Source organism: Glycine max, chromosome 17 (assembly GCF_000004515.6).
Source record: "Glycine max cultivar Williams 82 chromosome 17, Glycine_max_v4.0, whole genome shotgun sequence".
Lineage (NCBI taxonomy): Eukaryota > Viridiplantae > Streptophyta > Magnoliopsida > Fabales > Fabaceae > Glycine > Glycine max.
This window is the reverse complement of record NC_038253.2, coordinates 30,693,759-30,700,052: the sequence shown is the minus strand read 5'-3', so window position 1 is coordinate 30,700,052 and position 6,294 is coordinate 30,693,759.

Sequence of the window (6,294 nt, the reverse complement as noted above, 5' to 3'; positions counted from 1 at the left end):
AATGGAGTATATCGTTTGAAGGGTGGGAAGTTGGGAGTATACATCATTTTCATATTTAATATTTGGACATGAATCCTTAAATTAACTGCCATATACCTCATGCATTGTATATAACTTTTGACACATTGAGCCATATCATTAATTAATCACGTTTATGGTTTTTTTTTATAGGAATAGATATTGGAACTTATGAAAATTAGTCCTACAGTGATTCTTCCCATGTCATTCTTCCTCAGAATTGCAATTCTTCTTTTATAAGATTGGTTTTGGTTTTATTGGCAGGCATTCAATAATATAAAAGGTCTACGTAAGGGGGGAAAATAGACAAGTAGAGGTGGGGATTAGTGGGTAATGAATCTCTATTAAAGAAAAACAAGACAATTGGAAATTAGTTAGACAACTGCTAACTTTACCTAAGATTGAAAAGAGAGATCTAGGGTGCTCTTGAACCCACCCGAACATAAAGATACAATGTATTTTTCTAAGATTGGCGAATAAGATTTTTAGGACATCCTTGCCAGTTCTTGCAACTGTTCCTTGTTTCTTCCCCAAATCCCAGTTTAGTATATCAATTGGCATCAAAGCATGGTCTGATCCAAGGCAAGATTTCATGGTTAATAAGAGAATGGAGTCATGAATTGAGGTGGCAAAAAATGGCTTGCAATGCACCAATGAATCACTGCAAATATTAGTTCAAATAATTATAGCAGATCTCATTTCTATCTACCTGGTATGATTTGCCTGTAAATTAGATTCTAATAACTACAAATAATTACTTTGTTCATATACTAAATTTATATGCTACCAGTTTGCAAAGTATAGCAACGACACAAAAACAAAAAAACAAAAAATCAAACACAGCCTGAAGTATTCTAAAAGTGCTAATTTAGTATGAAATTTACTCTTTATGCTAACCTTGTCTAATGCAAGACTGAGGCACTTCTTTGCTGTTGTTAGATCTCCTTTTTTCCAAATGCAGTTTCTTAAATGTAGCCAAGCATCTGCAAGATATGGGTTTAACAACACACATTCAATGGAGTCATCCCTCATATAGAAAAAAAAAAAAAAACATTCTACTTGGAACTACTGATTAATATACTAAGCTGCTAGCTGACTTCACAAACACGGACATTGACTGTCAATTGTATATATGTCTATGATATTCTTTACGTTTAATTAATTTGTTTTAAAGTATTTAATAACATGTTATCACAAAGTATCTTAGTGCATGGGGTACCCTAATTATCCTTGCTACACAAACAATTTTGGATAAGCGAACACAATTAAGGATACTCTAATCTAGCTATCTACAAAATAAAAAACTCTTCCTATTCAACTCATAATTATATTCTAACTCATACACCAATTTCAGATTGGGGGGTACCCTTTCTCATTCTAGCACCAAACCTATATGACATGAGCTAACCTCAAATCCATCACTATATATAACTAAGTCACACCAATCATTTCTAAAAAAATTCATTTCAAAGGCAATCATATACGGACCAAAGTACAGCATTCCAAATCACCCTCTAATTATTTATGTAGTAAGTTATTGAGCTTCAAGAACACAAATAAATAACCAGGGGGGATCAAAGGAGAAATATAGAAAAATGAAAAATGACAACCTTGACTAGGCTTAGCCTTGACTAGGTACAGCATTCTGGAATCTAAAAAGTATAATTTTTTTTATATCAATAAATGTTTCGTGCCTAAAGGGAAAGGGAGAAAAAATAAGCAAATTATGGAGTTGAAATTGGTCTAACATGATGACTAGATGGACTAGGTTTAGCTAAACTCTTTTATCGAAGGCTCTAAAAATATCTAGCTAATTCAAATTATCTCAATGGGTTAGATTAGCTTGACAACCTTGACTAGTTCCATGTAAGGCAAACCCAAAAGCTATTGGACCTATTTCACCCATTATTTATTTTATTGTTTTCCATGTAAGGCCCAAAAGCCTATATCTATGTTAGAACTACTGCCATGATAGTTGTCTAAACATGTCAAATATAAAGTTGTGAACAATATATGGAATTCAAAAGGTATTACTTTAAAAATATTTAATTGGCATATCAATCGTTACCTCTAAATGCAGCAATGTACTAGGAAATTAAAACAAGAACCACTGCTGTAAACAAGAAATGTCAAAGTCTTATTTTATTGTGTTTTTTTATACTACCCCATAAATACTCTCTTTTGTTTTTATTTATATGTTACATAAATATTAATTACTATAAATAATTTACTTAATAATTAAGTTTAATATATTATTTTTTATATAAATATATTATTTATTTTAATATATATATATATATATATATATATATATATATATATATATATATATATATATATATATATATATATTCTTATCTTTATATTTAACTCTTCTAAAAAAAACTATTGCTAACTCCATCTTGTATCAAGTTCTGTCCTTTCTATGCATATCAGCAAATGCACAATTATATATTAATTTATTTTCTGTTTAAAGAACTTCAAACTCCAAGGGTAGGGAAAAAAATCTGGTGCGGAGAGAAATGAGGTAGGGCCAAATGTTTTCTTTTTCTTTGGCTATAGAACCTTAAATATATGTTGTTACTAAAGGTATCATCATTGAGAAAGTTCATTTCCTGGAATATTTCAGGTGGAATCAATCAAGTTGTAGAATGCATAATTAATTGAAGGGCTCTCGTTTGAGTGGGGAACTTTGAAAATCATTTTATGTCATACGCTAATAAGCAAATGCCAGGCGTATTCAATCTTTTTGAGTGGAATTTGTATAAATAGTGACAGGGACATAACCACTTGGCCAAACCAAACCAAAAAGGCAAAAACATGCCAATTATCCATGTAATAAAATAAAATAAAAGGAGGGGGCTAAAAAATGGAAAGAAATGGACTATAGAGATCTTTGGCCTATTCTTGTTTATTGAATTATTAAAGTCAACATTTTTCTGAACCTAACTCCAACTTTATTAATTATTGTCTAAAATTTGGAAATGTAATATCTCCCCCAACAAGCCAAAACATGATCATAAAATCTTTGATCGTTGATAGTCTCCACCTAACAAGCCAATTCAATAGGGAATGGATACTCACTCTCTTAGAAGCTGCCACAAGGGAAAGTTACATACTAATATTTTACGGGGTGAGGGCTGATTGGATAATGCTACAGTGGCAGTTATATAAAATTGCCCCCAAAGTGGCAACTCAAATATTTGATACTGCATTACAAGTAAAACTAACAGGGTCTAGACTAATGCACTGGAAAAATACATTGGTTGAATTCCTCCCTTTTTGCACTTCTGAATCACCACTTAACACATGGTTGTCATAACAGATTGAAACAACTAAACGGACTCTTAACTTCAATAGTATCTCAACTTCCTTACATATTAGATGGATACCAGAAAAACATCAAACCAAAATATAAAGTACTTTGTGATGAATAAAACAAACAACGCATGCATAAACAAAACAGATAAAATAGAAACAGGGAATTTGAGTTCACACAAAATATAGTTTGTCTTTCAGGAAATTATAGGGAAACTGAAAGTCAGATATCTTTCATACTTACTCCGAAAATCGAAATGTATCGCTCAACATAAATAACCTACTAAGTGTAGAGCTGAGGCGGAGAAAACAATATATCTCAGTTAACGACTCCAAGTTCATTCAGCAAATCAAATAAATAACATTGAGATGAAAAAGGCACACAAATGATTGAATTGAAAAACATAACATGAACAACATCAACGGCGAATTAAAGAGGAATAAAGATTTAATACCTCACGATAATTAATAGTAATTCCTCAATTTGAGGTGATTTAGTTATGTAGTTTCCGCAGAGCTTGGGGAACGATTCTAGGGTTTTGACTTTCGATAGTTTCATATTATGATTTTTTTATGAAGAAAAGGAAGGGAGGAGGGCAACACAAGACATTGATGATCACAAAAGAGCAGAGGTCAAACTCTCTGATCACAGACCTGTGACTGCCACATATATGGTTGAAGTTCACACATTCTCTCCTAGGAAGCTACAGAGAGCCCTAACTTTCACTCATGCAGAGATTGAAAATGAACAAGTCATAACAAATTACACAAAACACTAAACTTGGTTTGATCCTTAATGGCTTTTAAACTTCAACTAACTTAGCTTGGTCTCTAAATGCTACTCAATGTGTGCGACCAAGGGTGCGCGAATGTTCCTATATATTAAAATTTTGTAATAGAGTTAGGGTTGTCGACATTACCTGTTTGACGACCTGAGTTAGGGTTTGAGGTAGTGTCTGACTTTGACGGATGAAATGTGTGCAACCTCGAGGTTCAGGGTGCGCAAGGTTTAGGGAAAGAGAGTTCAGGGTGCACGAGTTTGACGGTGCGGGAGGTTCAGGAGGTGCGAGGTTCAGCGAAAGAGAGTGAATGGCTAAGGAACTAATGTACAAGCGACAACATTTATATAACTTATACTACGACGATTGTAGGTCAAAACTGTCGTTGACTTAATTTTATTTAATATTCTAAGACGATTATTTACAACTGCCTTAGAATATATGACGTAAGAACTAATTTTTTTCACCTATTTACAAAATTGTCACCGCGCCTTATACTAAAATGGTTTTCCAGAACCGTCGTAGTTGTCACGACGTAGAAGGCAGCTTTTCTAGTAGTGCTGGACTGAGATACCCTCAAGATGCCAGCTCACATGGGCCGACTCATCGAACTTCAACATGCTAAGGCACCCAAGAACAATTCGAGTCAGTCAAGTTGGTGATCTTTCAGCATTAAGCCGACAAAGTGCACATGCTAAACATGTGACCGTCTTTTGGACCACGAAAACGTGTTGTCTCACGCAATTCGGGTGATCCTAGCAAGATAACCAATTTTCCCACCTAATATTGGTATGTTTCTAAACTAATTCTACATGCTTAACTCCTTTACTTGTTTATGACTAACTTGAAGGTTAGAGTCTTTGTAGGCGCTGCAATGTTGTTGCGTCCTTTGTTGTCTTGTACTCTGTCGTTTTTTTTTTACCACTCAGTCTAGATTTGAACCGAAAAATAACCTCAAAATCCAATATGAGTATCCTCCACTGAACACTAACTATTGCTTTTCATTGCAAGTTAGGAAGCCACTTGACTTGGGTCTCATATACGATCCTTCTTTTTTTTATTCAATTGCCTTTCAAGTGTGATTTCTGAGGTTAGCTCCTTAATACATACTAAATTTGTATTTTGTTGTTTGTTAGGGTGTTTAAAATAGGATTTTGAATTCATTGGCATATAGTATAGCATTATAGTAAGTTTAAAATTTTAAAGTATAACATATAAAATAAGAGAAAAAGTATTTGGGTATTTTCATGAGTAGTATAACAAACGTATGTTGTATCATAAGAATTGGAAATTTAAGATATTTAGGTTGTGAACAATGTTTCAAAATAATTTTCCTAGACAGGTTTTGGTGTTTCTGGTTTATGACGTTGGAGATATAACAAGCTAATATTATTTCTCAGAATTAATGTTTCCCAAACCTTAATTTTATTGGGAAACTATGAAGCTATTGAGTGATGGAGAGTTTTAAACCAAAAATTATTGCAAAGCTTCCCAACAAAGCATAAGAGTGAGTGATGGGTAATTGTTTTCCTATTTAAAATTGGTTTCCCTATTGAATAGGGATTGACTATGTTTGTCGTTGTTTCCTATTTAGGTGAAGCATAAAAGTGAGCATAACTAAATTATTTTTCTTCTAAAAAATTATGATTGGAACTATTTGTTTTCATTGATTGTGACCGGTCCTTCTTTTTTGAGCAAATTACATAAAATTTTTCTCGTGCTAGGTCATCTTCCTTTTCATTGATGGTGCTAGATGTGTTCTTGTTCGTCGCACATTTCTCCTCCATCTCTTGTTCTCCTCCCGATGCTAGGCAGGTTCATGTTCATCACAGTTTAAAACTATTATATACGTATTCCCTGAAATTTTCAAAATATTACACATGTACCCCTAAACTTTTAAAAATGTTACACATAAACCCTTGTCTTTTACAAATAATACATGGACACTCCCTTTGTTTTCCAAAAATTATACTCAATATCTCTTTTTCAACTCACTTGCTGAAATGAAAAAACAAATGCAACAAAATAATCTAACAAAGGTGTGTCAAAGATAACGAATGATGTTAAACGAAGGTAGAAAATGAGAATAATTTTGAAATTAAAATTTTAATAAAAATCATGTACCTATCACATGATCTAAGAATACAAATAGAAGAAATACAAGTGTAAAAAGATCACA